At 44.7% G+C, this 17,507-nt stretch overlaps 1 long non-coding RNA gene across 22 annotated transcripts in view; it reads right to left on the bottom strand.

The window, feature by feature from the left end:
* The window catches only part of LOC116664044, a 42,563-nt gene that overhangs the window by 9,890 nt on the left and 15,166 nt on the right, over positions 1–17,507 (bottom strand). For 12 of the 22 annotated variants that reach the window (XR_004320318.1, XR_004320320.1, XR_004320339.1 and 9 more), the window contains exons 3-8: positions 9,091–9,487; positions 6,565–6,647; positions 4,718–4,842; positions 4,145–4,314; positions 3,225–3,423; positions 367–501 (exon numbers count right to left, since the gene is read on the bottom strand). This is a non-coding gene — a long non-coding RNA (uncharacterized LOC116664044). Of the gene's footprint in view, positions 1–366; positions 502–3,224; positions 3,424–3,504; positions 3,610–4,144; positions 4,315–4,717; positions 4,843–6,564; positions 6,648–9,090; positions 11,436–12,184; positions 16,265–17,507 lie in introns of those variants that run through there. The other 10 variants (XR_004320321.1, XR_004320322.1, XR_004320332.1 and 7 more) reach the window with 7 other exon arrangements.

Raw genomic sequence — 17,507 nt, 5'->3', positions numbered from 1 at the left:
GGAAACTCAAGGACCAAACAGGAAGTGAAACCAAGAACTCAAACAGGAAATGACCCCAAAGTCAGCTTCCCCGGGAAAGTTTTGAGGGTCTTGACTGCACAGGGTGTGGGGGGGGGGGGTGTGAGGCTAAGCCGAAAAGAAAACTCTCTGGGGGAAGATGAGGCTCCAAGGGCATCCTCTCACGCAGGCTGTGAGTGAGAACTGAGGAGAGAACAAAGAAGTAGCTCTTCTCAAACTTAGGGCTGAATGAGAAGGGGAGTCTCTCCTCAGGATTCATAACCAAGGAAGCTGGTCTCTGAGATGATTCTCAGTCTGAATTAATGCTAACCTATGATCTAAATTCCTTAGGGAGAGAATTTCACTTACGGTGGCTCAGGTTGGCGGTACCCCCGAGTTCTAAATCCTCTTTTGATGAGTGACTTCGGGCTTGGCCTCAAAGAATTTCTACACAAAGTTTTCCAAAGAAAATGGTCAGCTTGTAGTTTTAAAAATTCACATTATCTAAAAGGAAAGAAGACACCATGAGAGAGAATCAGGAAGGAAAAAAGTCCAATATTATGTTTAAAGAAATGAAAGCTTAAAAGTATCCCCAAGGAATAAGAGACTATAAGAAAACCCAAAGCAGAACTTCCAGAAATTAATTTTAAAAATAGTAGAAATGAAAAACTCAGATGTAGCAAATAGCAGATTAAACACAGATGAAGAAAGACTAGACCACTAGACGATGGACCTGAAGGAATTACCCAACACATGGCCCAGAAGCACAAAGGGAAGAAGAAACAGTAAAGAAGGGTTAGAGGTAATTTGGGGTAGACCTTCTCACCTGAACACCACTCGGAACCCAGCTGTAGGTAGAGAACACACAGAGAATACGGGCGAGGCAATATTTGAAAAAATTATGTCTGAGAATTTACCAGAGTTGTTGAAAGAACACTTCTCAGCCAGGAAGCCCACCCCTTAATCCTCACCACCTGGCAAAAACAAAGCAGTACAAAAAAGGGCAGGAAAAATAAAAAGAAACCCAGATATTTAATACGGCAGAGTGAAACTGAGGACCACTAAAGAAAGATCTTGAAAGCAGCCACAAAGGAAAGATTTTATTACCTTCATTTGGGTGAAAATTAATGTGACTGCTGACACCCCATTAGCAACAGTGAAGGCCAAAAACCAGAATAATAAAACTTTTAACGGGCTGACTGAAAGTAATGGTGAACTGAAAATTGTATTCCCTAGCACAAGGGTGGTCAGACAGCCTGGAGGCCACCACCTGTCTTTGTAAATAGGTTTTATTAGCACACAGCCACACCCAGTCCTTTACAATTTCCCCACAGGCTGCCTTCACGGCTGCAACAGAGACCAGACTACTGGACACCCACAGCCCAAAACAGTATCTGCCCTTTATGGAAAATATTTGCAACTCTTGCCTAGAAAAAGGACAAAATAAAGATATTTTTCAAAAAAAAAAAAAAATCAGAAAATTAACCGGAAGAGATCCTTACTAAAGGAAACTGAAAATACATGCTTAAAGTAGAAGAAAAATGACTGCAGATATAAGGTCTGAGACCTGAGAAATAAAGGTGAGCAAAGGCATGTGTGACATTTGCGTAAACCCAGAAAATACACGATCTACATAAAGCGACAATAATAACCCTGCCTGTCTTTGGGGGCAGGGCGACAGAGGATCAGCCTTTACTCGGGAGGATGACAGACATACTAATTCACTTTCGATTTTTAATACACATGTTAAAGTAGCCAGGAGACAACTAAAAGACAGAATTCTCCCAAAAACAGAAAAAGAGGGCTCCACTCCTACCCTTGTTCTGAGGTTGGCATGACCCTGATGCTTCTGGCGGGCAGCCTCCGACGCTGTTCCCAGGTGTTCCTGGGGTCCCTGCATCCAGGGGTTCCCGCCCCCACGTAACCCCTTCTCCCCGCATGTGGGCCGACCTAGTGACTCTAAGAGACAGAACACAGCAACAGGGATGGGGTGTCGCTTCTAGATTAGGTCACACAAGACTGTGACCTGTGTCCTGCTCGCTCCCTCCCTCGCCCTCCCCGTGCTTGCTCTCATGGGGCCAGCTGCCACGTGAGATGGTGGAGGACGGGGGCAGCCTCAGCCAGGGGCCCCAGGGAACCGAACCTTTCTCAGGACAGCCCGGCAGCACCTGCAGCCTCATGAGAGATTCTGGGCTGGAGGCCCCCAGAGAAACTGAGATGATCCATGTGTATTGTATTAATTGTTGTAAGTTACACGGATAACGGACGTAGTGCCATAATCAGACACAGAGTGCATAAGACGAAAATTATGATGATTGCACTCATGATCTCCATCTCCCCAAGATCCCAAACACAAAGCAAAAAAAGATCAAAATTATCCTGACCAAGCTGAGTGTCTCCAAAGAAGGCAAGATTGTCTGATACAAGAAAAACAATCCAATTCACTCCACTAACCCACTGAAGGAGAAGGCATCTGTAAGAATGTTTTTTAAACGTAGGAAGAGCATTTGACAAAAGTCAATATCCATCCATATGTAGAAAAAGAAAGAGCTTCTTACTTTGATAAAAGTGTCTACCAAACCCCCTCCAGTAAGTGTGTGGAGGGCTCAGCCACAGCGCTTCCTTTGCAGCCTGGATCGAGCCAAGAACAGACCCACTACCCAACCCTGTTCACCACTGGACTGCAACTCCCACCCAGCAACGAGCTCCCTTCTCCCACACAGAAGGAGAGAGTTGAAAAAAAGACAGGTGGACTGGAAAGGAAAGAACAAAATTCATTTACAGATCACAGCGTCTTTATAAACAAGACAGAAAACGTTCTGAGACACTAAGAAAGAAAATAGTACAAGCTTGCTCGTCGTAAAGCCAATATGTAAACATCAACTATCTCCACACACCAGCGGCAGTGCTTTTCCCAAAGACAGCATCATGACAGCAACAAAAAAGGAACACGAACATCTAACAAATTATCGATATGCAAACAAGTATAATACACTTCTGTATGCATGCTGTATTTCAAAATAGAAAACTTCTGTGGCCAAAGAATGCACTAAAGATTATACAGAAACCCTCTGGAACAATAACTGCTTCCAGGACACTGCTAAGTACCATTAGTCTTGGGACCATGTTTCAGCACAGAACACTCGTACATCCTGTGAACCAGATGCACACCGGCCATGGCTGCCTCTCAATCCACTGTCAGGAGGGCCCAGAACACGCAGCCTTACCTTCCCGGCAGCTGTCCCTGCGAAGAGCGTCTGCTCTCCTCCAATGAGCTGCACGGGGCTGAGAGCTGCAAGGGCTCCACACAGAGTGGGGGCTTTCACTTTGGCACCTTCGATGCCCCCACGCTGACCCCTATGGTTACGACCCCAACCATAAATTGTCCCACTGCCTCCAGCAGAAAGAGTCCCATCATCCAGTCACCTGTAAGAAACACGAAATGAACTGCATGTGAAACACCGTTCTCTCACAGACAGCGTTATTTCCTGTTTCTGACATAATCACCTGTTCATCCACTGCACAAGCTGCTCATCTTGTTCTTTTAAAAACGCCGAGCCTCTCATGGAGGACGACCACGTTTTCACCGTCTGCCATCAACTCACGAATTTTCTTAGCCACCCAGACAATATTAAGAGATTACAAATCAAACACTCATTTCTCAAGAATAAAACAAATACTAAGGGAAGAAAACAGGAGGAATTCCCACCCAAGAATATGAGGAAATGCCAACACTGTGACTTTTACGGTTAATTTGCAAAACCAATCTGATTATATCCCACTGAAGTTATTTTAAAATGTCTAGGCAGGGGGTGGGGAGTATAGCTCAGTGGTAGAGCGTATGCTTGGCCGGCACAAGATCCTGAGTTCAATCCCCAGTGCCTCCAATAAAGGGAAAAATAAAAATAAAATAAAATGTCTAGGCAGTATCATTACATCTTTAGTTTACTTTACTAAAAATAAACTTAAGCTGAAAATTCACAGGGTCAGTTTACTCATTTTCACCTATGTGCTTTTTCTTCTTTCTGGTATTTCCTGGCAAGAGGAATGTCACTGTGTCTCATAATACTGGTATTTTTTTTATACTATGGCTGAAAAAAGAAAATGGTTTGCATTCCAAAAGCCATTCCCAAACAACATGCAGTACCTTGTCGAGAAACAGGCGGGGGGCTGCGCTCTCCAGTTCAGGGCCACGGCAACACAGGAGGCCAGGCGGTACCTTTAGAACGAGGCCCACCTGTGCATCTCTGCGCAGCAAGGGAGAGCGTCTAGTTCTAGTTCTAGGTCACAAGCAAGAGCTGCCAGCATCTGTAGTCACTGAAAATTAACAACACAGGGCCACTCAGCGACATGGCTGACATTCACCAGCCAGCCCCAGCACAGGCTCTGAGGGTCCCCCCTCAGAACTCCTGCCCCAGGCTGACTGCCGTGCACACAGCAAGGATTTGAGCATCACCAGGGATGGGGGCTGTTCCCACCCAGCTCCTAGGGATGCACTGGACCTCAGGACCTCGGTGCCAACAACTGCTACCACCCCTGCTGCCTCCATCAGGGCATCTGAGAGTCCACTGCTCCTCAGACCACTCGGTCACTCCCAGAGGTCCTCATGCTCAACTCCAGCAGCAGCTCCCCATCCCCAGGGATGCCTGATGTTGGATGCTCGGCCCTTGACAGCCCTGTGGGTGGCTCTCCCACGGCTTCAAAACAAGTCGCGTGTCACCTTGAAGAGCGGGCCGTGCAGCAGCTGCTCACCCCTCACACAGCAGGGTGTTCACACTCAAACTGCTTCTGCAGAGCCTCGGGAAGGCCTTCCACCAGGGCGGTGGGAGCGCTGCCTGTAAAACTCTGAAGGGAACAACAAGATCATAACCATAATTGTACGGCAAAGTTAGGGTTATTTGTTAAACATGTGATCTGTATTTTCAAATAGGAAAAAAAATCTAAAAGGACGTGATGAACACTAAAATAAAAAGGACAAGCATGAAAATCCACCTTAGAATGTCTGGTCTCAGTTTCAGGACAGCCACTCCCAGGAAGCAGTTCCTTTCTGGCCAACAAACCCCCAACCCCCGGGATGGTGAGGATCAAGCTAACTTTTAACAGTAACAGCCTCATGCAGCCAAAGGTGATGTGCTGATTCAGACTCAGAAAGTCCCCCAGACAGAATCCCATTCTCACAGCCACCAAAGCCCAGCCCACCCTCAGCACAGGGGCAGCGACAGGGGGCCTGGATGCCACCGAGGCTGGCTTACCCTTGTATGGAATTTCCCAACTCTCCCCAGGGATTTTCCAATAGTGGAGAACAGGTCAGGCCCTATATTGGATCTGTTCCTTTGGTTTTAACCCTGTGCCCTGTTTTCTAGGCTTAGTCTTGCCAGCTCTGCACCTTTTGTAAAACAATGTTGCTTTTAGCCTGAAATATACAGGAGAGCCCTGTTCTCAAGGCTCTGACCTTTAAGGATATTAACACTTTTGCACTCCTATAAAGTTAACAAGCTGCAGAATAGAAAATAACCTTTGTTTTTGTTGGAGGTTTTACAGGGACACCATGACCTGACCGATGTGGACATCTACAAGAACAAAAGATTCCAAGAAAAAAGAAATCCTACACCAAGAAGTCTGCAACAACCAACCACATCCCCTCCTCTTTTCAGTAGAAAAGGAGCCTGAAGTCTGACTTGGGGAAGATGGTTCTCCAGGACATCAGTCTGCCATTATCTTGGGCTATAGCTGTCCACGTGGGTCAGGTCATGGTGCCCCTGCAAAACCTCCAACAAGACAAATGTTATTTTCTACTCTGCAACTTCTTTTCTTGGTAGGAGTGCAAAAGTGTTAATATCCTTAAAGGTCAGAGCCCTGAGAACAGGCTCTCCTGTTTACCAGACAGGCTAAAGGCAACATTGTTTTACAAAAGGTGGGGAGCCAGCAGGACTAAGCCTAGAACGTGGAGCACAGGGTTAGAGCCAAAAAAACAAATCAAATGTGGAGTCAGATTTGTTCTTTTCTATTAGAGTATCATCTATTTTTATGTTTTAACTTTATAATAAAAGAGTTTAGCCTTTTCACAGTTTAAGTTGTGCAGTTCAGGAGCATTAAGTGCACTCACATTGCTGTGAGATCAGCACCCCTGTCTGGTTTCAGACTACTTCCTTCCTCAAAGTAAAAGCTTGTACACAAAGCACACGGCAAGTCCCCCCTCCCCCAGCCCATGACAAGCCCCTTTCTCTCTCAGGATTTTTACCTATCTTGGAGGTTCCCTATCAATGAAATCATATACAAGATGGCTTTTTGTGTCTGCCCACGTAACTTAAGCAAGGACTGGTGATTGTTTTTACATAAATTAGCATTTTTGTATTTTGAGAGGAAAATCCAGATGAATTAAAGATGAGACGTCCTAAATGAAGCCTTTTTAGTAACTTATGTGCATAATTTTGGGGTAGGCACTGCTGTTCTAAGTGTGAAACCAGAGCCAGAAGGGAGCTGCTTAGCTCTTCCTTTGGCAAAACCAAACCAAACAAAACCAGAAGACAAAGGGCAAGAAAGACAGCTGGAAAGACAAACCACAACCTGGAAAAATCGTTCCTCATGACTCAAGGTCGGAGAAAGGTTTCACATTCCTGTGGTCCAAAAACCTCTTGAAACCCAGTGTTCTGAAAAGAAACAAAACACACACAGGCAGTTCCAATGAGAGGCAGTGCAGGTGGCCGGTGTGTGTCAGGTGAGGACACAGGCAGATGGACACACTGTGGAGACAGCACTGGTCACCATCACACTGGCAGGTCTTTGGCCTGGTGACAACCAGCTCTGGTGACAATGTGAGGAGGCAGAGGCCCCAACAGGTCCCCTGGAGGGAAGAGTGAACAAACACTCCAGGGGAACAGTGTGCAGGATGCATCAAAGGGCCAGAGGTGCATCCCTTCCCCAGCAGTGCTGGTCCTTAGTGCTGATACCACCAAAGTGCTCGCACAGCTTTCAAAGGTGTTTTTTCTTCAGTAACGTGAAAAGAATCAATATGTCATCAAGGCATTTTCAGAAGTGACCTGCCCTGGGTGCTAACAAAACACACACATAAATACACACATGTAAACATAATCATATGCAAACATACATACAGGAGAGACAGGCAGACTGAAACAGAGAGACAGAGAGAGAGAAGACAGACAGAGAGGTACTGAGAGACAGAGAGAGAGAGAATGAACACTGGAGATGGGAATGAGTGGAAGTCACGCACATTTTCACGAGTCAGTCTACATGTCAGAACCTGGTCCCAGTGTCCATCCACCCTGCAGGGGAGTGTGTGGGAATCACACAAGGATGTGTGACCAGACAGCAAAAAAGCAGAGAGCCACCGTGGGGCAGCCCACCCCAGGGGCCGAGATGGGACACTGGGCCTCAATCTGACATGACAGAATGACCTAGGAGGTTGCATGCCAGAACGGATGATGTCAGATTTTAAAATTGTACAGAAGACCTCAGTAAATATTTTTCCCAAGAAGACGTACAAATGACTAACAGATAATTGGCATCACTAATCATCAGGAAAATGCAAATCAAAACCACAATGACATATCACCTCCACCTGTCAGAATGGCTATTATCAAAAAGACAAGAAATAAACTGGGGCTGTGAATTTCACCACTCGCTAGAGCGGTATGTCAGAGAGTTTGGGTTAATTTAGTAGGTATCGATTTCCCTGACTGCACCTTTGAAACTTGTTTCAGCTTCTTCTAGCCATGGCTTTATTGTTATTTTCCTTACTCATTATTTCCTTTTCACTGACATATTGAATTAATGTAAATTAAATGTGTTTATGATGTAACTCCACTGTACATCTTACATTCATATTATATGAGTAGTAAAGGATGAAAGGATATATGCGACCTATATGTATGTGCTGTATTTGGGCATTTTCTTGAAAACTAATAGCTAGCTTATTTATGATTATTAGTTTAATAAGCTTCTGTCTGGCAGAAAAAATTTAGATTTAAAACCAACAACTAAATCATGGTTTTGGGTTAGGATCTAAGTATACAGGTTTAAAGCTTGCTGCAAACTCTCAGAGATATATTTTGATAGACGTGTTACTCCATGATGGAAACAAGCAGGAACTAAATAAACAAATGTCATCAACCAAAAATGACTGAAGAATCAAATGTTGGAGATATTTTTAGATGTTTTTTGTTACTAGCTATTTTGAGTTCAATGAAAACAAAGAACAACAACAACAACAAAAAAAAAAACCAAGAAATAGCAAGTGTTGGTGAAAATGTGGAGAAAAGGGAACATTTGCGCACTGTTGGTGGGACTATAAACTGGTGCCACCACTATGGAAAACAGTATGGAATTTCCTTTAAAAAATTAAAGATATGGTTACTAAATGATCCAGCAATCCCACTTGGGGATATAGATTTGAGGAAAATGAAATCAAGATCTTAAAAAGATATCACCACTCCTAGGAATATATATCACTGAGAAGCTCTTGCACATGTGAACCATTACAGTATGAACAGGATTGTAAAAGCAAGCAGAGTCATCCCAAATTAGAAAGTATTTAACAGGTAAAATGGAAAAATATGCTGCGGTGGAATCAAACAACAGAAATACTCTACAGTAATGCAGACAAACAAGCTAGAGCTACGGGCAACACTGCTGACTCTTACAGAAGGTTGAACAGAAGAAGTAAGGTATAACAAAGTGAATCTATGATTCCATAGGTCCTATTAATATGCAACTCAAAAGTAAGCAAAACTAAATTGTACTGTTCAGAGGTGTAAACATAGGAGATATGACCATAAGGCAAAGCAAATAAATGATTACCATGAAATTCAAGAGTATGATTGCATACAAACTGGAGTAAGATGTTTTGAACTTGAAAGAACATGCATATTCTTTCTGGGGACCTGCAGTTTTCTATTTCATAACCATTGCATTTGCGTTTGCATTATAATACTTTGCTAAATTGTATATCTATGTTTCATTTACTTCTTTGCACATACACTGTTTCAAAATAAAAAGTTTAAAAATTGTGTATTACTTATCTGTTGTATAGAAATTGATCACAAAATTTAACAGTTTAAATGAGCAAATACTTACTATCTCACACATTTCTGAAGGCAAGGCTTTAGGGAGTGTCTTCAGTGGGTGGCTTTGCTTTGGTGTCAAGTCATCGAACAGGGCTGTGGTCATATGAAGGCTTGACTAGGCTGAAAGAGCCACTTCTATGAAAGTTCACACACGTCTGTTGGCTGGAGGCCTCAGCTCCTTTCCATGTAAGCCTCTTCACAGGGATGTCACTTTATCACATACTATTCATTAAAAGGAAGTCATTAAAGCCCAGTCCATGCTGAAAGTCAGAGGAATTTACCTCCATCTCTTCAAAGGAATGGTATGAAAGTATCTGTGTACTTGAAATCACCATAAGTTTTATAGAAAGTCTACTATAAACAAATTCAATGTAGAGCAGCTATATTAGGGAAAGTATCTGCAACATCTATGAAAGCAAAAATGATTGAATCTATCATAAATGAGGAGATGAAATGAAACACAATGAAAAAGACAAGACATTCTCATGAGGCTATAGGAGGAAAAATACAAACATTGCTAGTGAAAATGAAAATCTGAGTTTCCCGTTTTGGGGGGAAGAAATATCACAATGTATTTTAGCATGAAGACTTCAGCTATTTAACATATGAATGATTTATTCTTAAAGGGGACCACCATGAGTCAAATATGTATGGAGATCTTTACTTCACAATATTTGTAGAAGTAAAAAGCTGAAACCAATTGATTGACCAATAAATACAGAAAAGTTTGAATAAATTATGACACACCTGTGCTGTAGAAACATTTTTAAACATTCTACTGAAAAATACTGTACATACAGAAAAATGCAATATTGCATGTCTAAAGCCCCCCAAAGTATCACAATCTAGTCACTCATGAAGTCAGCATTCTAATCAAGAAAGAGAACAATACTGGGACCCCCAAAGCCCTCTGAACTTCCCTCTAGCCTGAACCTCTCAGGGTAGCCATCGTCCTGACATCTGAGAGCACAGATTAGTGTTGCTTTGTTTTGTACTTTGCACGCATGAAATCAGATAGTGTGTTATGTGGTATACTACACACAGCTGACCCTAGAATGCACTGGCTTGGACTGTGGGTCCACTTATATGTGGATATATTTCAACAGTAAATAGTACAGGACTATACATAGTCTGTGGCTGGTTGAATCTACACAAGCAGAGTAACCATGGATACAGAGGGCCGACTGTAAGTTACACACAGGTTAACCCCTGTGTTGTTCAAGGATCAACTGTAGTTTCATTTTCCTTCATGTTGTCTTTGTCAGATTCATCCATATCACATGCAGTTATAGGTATCTGATTCTCATTGCTGCATAGTAGTTTAGTGTGTCTCAATTTGTTTACCCACACCACTGTTGACAGATATTTACAGTTTCCAGCTTGGGACCATTATAATTAACGCTATGAATATTCTAGTACATGTCTTTCAATAAACATATGTGCATATTGGTGATAGATATAGACCTAGGAGTAGAATTGCTGGGTCATAGGGTATGCACGGGTTTGGCTTAAGTACTCTCCACCAACGTTCCAAAGTGGTTGGACCAATTTATGCTCCCATCAAGAGTGTGTGAGATTTGCTATTGCTCCACATTCATGCCAACACTTGCTTTTTCCATCTTCTAGATTTCAACTATCAGGTGTGTATCATGAAGTGGTTCTCATGTTTTAGCCTAGAAGTCAAATTGTTTTTTCTTCACATTTAGGTATGCAATCCATATAGAGTCAGTTTTCATGTATGGTATAAGTTAAGGGTCAAGTCACATTATTTCTTTCATATAGATATTCAACTGACCCAGCACCATTTGTTGAAAAGTTTAGCCTTTACCATACTGTTTTGATGAGTGTAGCTTTGTAGCATAGTTTGAAGTCAGGGAGCATGATACCTCCAGCTTTGTTCTTCTTTATCAAGACTGTTTGGCTATTTAGGTCTTTTGTGTGGGAAACTATACTGTGTTCATATATTGGAAGAATCTGTATTGTTGAAATGACCATACAATCAAAGGAAATCTGCAGACTCAATGCAACACCTATCAAAATACCAATGGCACTTATCACAAAATTGCAAATCATTCTAAAATTTGTATGAAAACACATAAGATACTGAAATAAGGGAAACCTCCTAATTCATTCTATGAGGCTAGCATTACCAAAACCAGATAGTCTTTACAAGAAAACTACAGACCACGATCTCTCTCATGAACACAAATGCAACAATCATCAAAAAAATACTAGCAAATCAAAACCAACAATATATGAAAAGAATTATACACCAAGACTATGTGAAATTAATCCCAGTTATGCAAGGTTGGTTAACATTTGGATATCCATTAATGCAATCCATTACATCAGCAGCTAAAGAAAAAAAAAAAAAACACATGATTGTATCAATGCACACAGAAAAAAATCTTTGACAAAGTTCAACATTCATTCTTGATAAAAAAAACTCTCAGCAAGTTAGGAATAGAGGGGAACTCCCTCAACTTGATAAAGAATAGCTACAGTGAACTGATCTTGATGAATCACAAAGGTACGACAATGGAGAAAAGATAATCTCTTCAACAAATGGCAGTGGAACAACCAGACATCCACATATTAAAAAACCTAAGAGTCTAGAGACAGACCTTATACCTTTCAAAAAAAAAGTAACTTAAAATGGATGATAGACCTTAATGTAAAATGCAAAATTATAAAATTCCTAGGAGGTAACATAGAAAAAATTCTAGATGGTGCTCGGTATAGTGATGACTTTTTAGATGTAACACCAAAGGCACGGTCCATGAAAGAAAGAATTGATAAGGTACACTCATAACAACAACAACAAAGTTCTTCTCTGTGAAAGACACTGGCAAGAGAATGAGAAAACAAGCCACAAACTAAGACAAAGTATTTGCAAAAAATTTATTCAATAAAGGACTGTTATTCGCAATATACAAAGAATGTTTAAAATTAAATAACAACCTGATTTAAGAATGGGCAAAAGACCTGAACAGATACCTCACTGAAGAGGATAAACATGAGAAATTAGCATATGAAAAAATGCTCAACATTATATACCGTTAGAAAGTTGTAAACTAAAACAACAGTAAGATACCACTACATACCTATCAGAATGGCCAAACATCTGTAACACTGAGAACACCAAATGCTGACAAGGATGTGGAGCAACAAGAACTGTCATCTTTTCCTGGTGGGAATGCAAACATGGAACAGTCACTTTGGGAGACAGCTGGACAGTTTCTTACAAAACTAAACATACTCCTACCACACTGATCCAGCAATTGTACCCCTCGGTATTTACCCAAAGGAATCAAAAACTTGTGTACCTGCACATGGATACAAAAACCTGCACATGGAAGTTTGTAGCAGCTTTATTCACAATTTCAAAAACTTGGAAGCAACCAACTTGTCCTTCATTTGGTGAATTAATAAGTAAACCATGGTACATCCAGGCAATGTAACATTATTGGCAATGTAACATTATTCAGCACTAAAAGGAAATGAGCTCTCAAGCCATGGAAAGACATGGAAGAAACTTAAACGCCTGTTACTAAATGGAAGAAGACAATCTGAAATGGCTGCATACTGTATGATTCCAATATATGAAATTCTAGATCACGTAGAGTTACGCAGACAGTAAAAAGATCAGTGATTTCCAGGGGTTCAGAAAGAGGGAGGAAGAAATAACTCTGTGGAGCACAGAGGATTTTTAGGGCCATGTAACTATTCCATATGGTAGTATAATAGCGATACATGTCACTATACATTTGTCAAAACCCACAGAGTGAACCCTAATGGACTTTTGGTGTAGTGTATCAATGATGTATCAATTTAGATTGATTATCCAATAACATACAAATGTACTCTCTGGTACAAGCGTTGGTAGTGGGGGAGGCTGTGCATGTCTGGGAGCAAGGGGTAACTTCTGTATTTTCTGCTCAATTTTGCTATGAACATAAAATAAACATAAAATAAACACAGCCTCTTAAGAAAATATTTTTAAATAAAAAATAGAAAAAAGGGACAATCCCCTACTTGTTTTTGAGGCTAGTATTAGCCTTAAAAGACCTTGTAAGAAAATTACAAATCAGTATCTCATGAAAATAGACATACAATTTTCTACTACAATTATAGCAAATTAAATCCAGAAATTTATAAAAGGAATACTACATCACAAACAAGTGGTGGGGGGGGGGCGGTTTCTCGTGATGCAAACCTAGTTAAAGAGACATCACTGATGTAGCTCATTGTATTAACTGACTAAAGGATGATGCAGCAATTTTTTTCAGTAAAGGACCAAACAGCAAATATTTAAAGCTTTGTGGGTGACATACACTTTTTACAGAATATTATTCTTCTTTTTACAATCCGTTAAAAAATGTAAAAAATGTGTTTTAGCTTGCTGCCTCTACACAAACAGCCAGTGGGCAGGATTTGGTCTGTGGGTCACAGTATGCTGATCCCTGGACTAAGAAAAAATCAAAACCATATGATTGTATCAGCTGATGCAGAAAAGAAACCTACCCACTTGATACCACAGTCCTGACTCCCAGCCCGGTTACCTCTCACACAACCACAGCACCCTGACCCCTGTCTGCCCCTCCACCTGCCGCTAGCCCACCCACCCAACAAATGGTGCCTGGGATCCTTCACGGAGGCCACTGGGACAAGGACAACTGAGTAACACACATTTTCAAACCATGTAAGAGCTGGGGCTGATGGACGCTGGGCAGAGGGCCGGAGAGCAGGTCCTTGCAGAGGGGTGACCTGCAGGTGGTAGGACAGGCCCCAAGAGAGCGATGACAAAGGTTATGCGTCAGGAGAGGCTGAGCTGCAGGATGCACAGAGCCGGCACCTCCTCTCCTGGGAACACCCCTCCTGGCCACACTGCTGTCACATTCGACCTAGTCCCCTGCAATCAGGCCACAGTCCACCCTAAGCTTAGGGGACATTCAGCTCCAAGTCCTTAGGGAGCCAAGTGCGTGCACGTGGCTGACGTCATCCTGGGCATTAGCAGCTGTGAAGGGAGCAGGTGTGGGCAACAGTGATGCTTTCTCACAGGTGCCCCTTCCCCACCCGCACTAAGGCACGTCCCAGACACAAACACTGGTCCCCGCCCAGCAGTGGAGAAGGCGCCGTCCTACCCCGACCTCCACTCTCACTCGTTTAGATGTTTGAATGGCCGACCCCAGCAAGGACCGCTCCTAGCCCGGACCCACGGCAACACAGAAGTGACCTTGCACTTGCACCTGTTGACCACTTCCCAGGCTCGGGGTGGCTGCCCTGGGTTTCCATCCTGCCTGCACCTAACTGCAGGATACCACCCTTCCCCCTATGGGCTGTGGTCCCCACGAATGGGGGTCCCCAGGGGCTGGTCCCCGAGGGTTTGTGGCCTCCTTGCCTTCCGAGGGGCTAGGTCTGCACTGCTGTCTCCCGTGGTCCCGCAGCCTGCAACCCTGGTCCCTCCAGAGAACCAGCTACTCAGGCTGGCAGCCCAGAAGGCGGGCACCTGCTGGGCTCACTCAAAACTTGGAGGATTGCAACGCGGGCTCTTTGGCCTCGGCCTCTCCCCCATCAAGTGTCCCCTGGCTCTGCAGTCCCTGGTGGAGACGATCAGGGAAGCATGCACCGGCTCCTGACCTCCACAGCACAGGGACAGGAAGCTTCTCCTTGCCCCCTCCCCCATCTCAATATTAACAGCTTCCTGTCCATTTTCTCATTTAATCTTGGAAATAATTCACAGCTCAGCTCTGTGAAGAAACTGAGGCTCAAAGAGGTGGGAGGATTGCCAAACGCCACACAGCAAAACACAGGAGGGCCAGGATTCCAGTTTCTGTTTGTCTCACCACCTCACATCCCCTCCACCTCGCAAAAGCCTACAACACCTGAGCTGTGCAATCAGGACTGGGAATCACAGACCTGAAAGGGACCCTCAAGGATGGTCTAACACCCAGACCAGGTGGAGGGGGGCCTCCCTAAGGCCCATTCAACACCAGGGCAGAGCCCCCATCAACAGAGGTTTCCCAGGCCATTTGCAGAGCTTTCCAGGCTGCCCTGCACATCAGCCGAAGGACTGGCCCCAAGCAGGACATGTGGGTTGTGGTCTCTGACCAGAGGACCCTCACTTGCATCTTAGGCACATCCTGCCCGGGCAAACATCAGGGGATCCTTGGCTCTCCTTCTTTCAGTTACACCTCTAGGATACATCCTCATATACCCACAACATCTGGAAGTTCTTCCCCATGTCTGACTGAAATCCTTCCTGCTGCAGGGGACACCTGTTACCATCTCTGCAACACAAGCAGGTCCTTCCTTCCTTGAGCACACAGTGACCGCTCCCACATGTGAGAGACCATTTGCTGCCTCTTGTCTGAACTTCAGAAACTTGGAATACCTGGGTCATGGATCCAGGCCCTCACTCTTGGGCTCAAACCTGAAGGAATCTAGGTCAGTGACATCTGCTCCTCCCCAATCCCCAGGTCCAGGGTGACAGAAGGAGCTGGGGCAGGGGCCCCACACAGCACCAGAACCAAGGAGCCCCTCCCTGCCTGAGTTGAGGGAAGGATGCAAAGGTCCCCGGGCACTTCAAATCAGAGGCTCCCAGAGAAGAGGCTGATGCCTCCCCCATCAGACCAGGGTTTCCAAGGGGGCCCAGCCACTGCCCACTCCTCTACAGGCCACCAGGTTCCTCACCACAGGCTCCTCACACCCTGCTCAGGCCAAAGCCCCCATGTCACCAAACCCCAAACCCCAGGGACAACCACCTGCCCTTTCGCTCCACTTCTGAGCTCCTCTTCTGCCCTAAGTCAGCACCACAGGGCCTGACCCTGACCTGGGACCTGAGTTTCCTCTGCCGCTCCCCAGCCCTCGGATTCCATGGTCATTCAAGAATATAGCCAGCAACCTCCTTCCACCCCTATGCCACCCCCATCCACCCACCTTGCTCCCTGGACAGCTGGCCTCCAGATCCGACATCCCCCCGATGCCAAATTATCCTTCACAGTGTGTTAGGCCACTCACTGCCATGGTAAGCTGCCCCTCCAATTTCAGGCCTGCACACCCACCAGTTATAACAATGTTAATAATCTTAAGCTATTTAGGTCCCAAAGCTCCTGCAGTAAGCACAGGATGTTTACGTAATCAAGGACAAATTGTTTTAAAGTTCCTCACGAAACTTCATTAAGTAGGCCATCTCTTATTCAGCCGGCCGTGCCTGTCTTAGGTTGTCCTCCTCTGAGGATCTTACCCGTCACTGGCCCTCCAGCCGTCCATACTGGACACATTAGCCCATGTCTTATCCAGCCGGCCGTGCCTGTCTTAGGTTGTCCTCCTCTGAGGATCTTACCCGTCTCTGGCCAGCCAGCCGTCCATACTGGACACATTAAATAGGCCATTTCTTATCCAGCCGGCCGTGCCTGTCTTAGGTTGTCCTCCTCTGAGGATCTTACCCGTCTCTGGCCAGCCAGCCGTCCATACTGGACACATTAAATAGGCCATTTCTTATCCAGCCGGCTGTGCCTGTCTTAGGTTGTCCTCCTCTGAGGATCTTACCCGTCTCTGGCCAGCCAGCCATCCATACTGGACACATTAGCCCATGTCTTATCCAGCCGGCCGTGCCTGTCTTAGGTTGTCCTCCTCTGAGGATCTTACCCGTCACTGGCCCTCCAGCCGTCCATACTGGACACATTAGCGCCATGTCTTATCCAGCCGGCCGTGCCTGTCTTAGGTTGTCCTCCTCTGAGGATCTTACCCGTCTCTGGCCAGCCAGTCCGTCCATACTGGACACATTAAATAGGCCATTTCTTATCCAGCCGGCTGTGCCTGTCTTAGGTTGTCCTCCTCTGAGGATCTTACCCGTCTCTGGCCAGCCAGCCGTCCATATTGGACACATTAAATAGGCCATTTCTTATCCAGCCGGCTGTGCCTGTCTTAGGTTGTCCTCCTCTGAGGATCTTACCCGTCTCTGGCCAGCCAGCCGTCCATACTGGACACATTAAATAGGCAATTTCTTATCCAGCCGGCTGTGCCTGTCTTAGGTTGTCCTCCTCTGAGGATCTTACCCGTCTCTGGCCAGCCAGCCGTCCATACTGGACACATTAAATAGGCCATTTCTTATCCAGCCGGCTGTGCCTGTCTTAGGTTGTCCTCCTCTGAGGATCTTACCCGTCTCTGGCCAGCCAGCCGTCCATACTGGACACATTAGCCCATGTCTTATCCAGCCGGCCGTGCCTGTCTTAGGTTGTCCTCCTCTGAGGATCTTACCCGTCACTGGCCCTCCAGCCGTCCATACTGGACACATTAGCCCATGTCTTATCCAGCCGGCCGTGCCTGTCTTAGGTTGTCCTCCTCTGAGGATCTTACCCGTCTCTGGCCAGCCAGCCGTCCATACTGGACACATTAAATAGGCCATTTCTTATCCAGCCGGCT

The sequence above is a fragment of the Camelus ferus genome, chromosome 6 (assembly GCF_009834535.1).
Source record: "Camelus ferus isolate YT-003-E chromosome 6, BCGSAC_Cfer_1.0, whole genome shotgun sequence".
Classification (NCBI taxonomy): domain Eukaryota; kingdom Metazoa; phylum Chordata; class Mammalia; order Artiodactyla; family Camelidae; genus Camelus; species Camelus ferus.
This window is presented reverse-complemented; position numbering and strand designations above follow the sequence as displayed.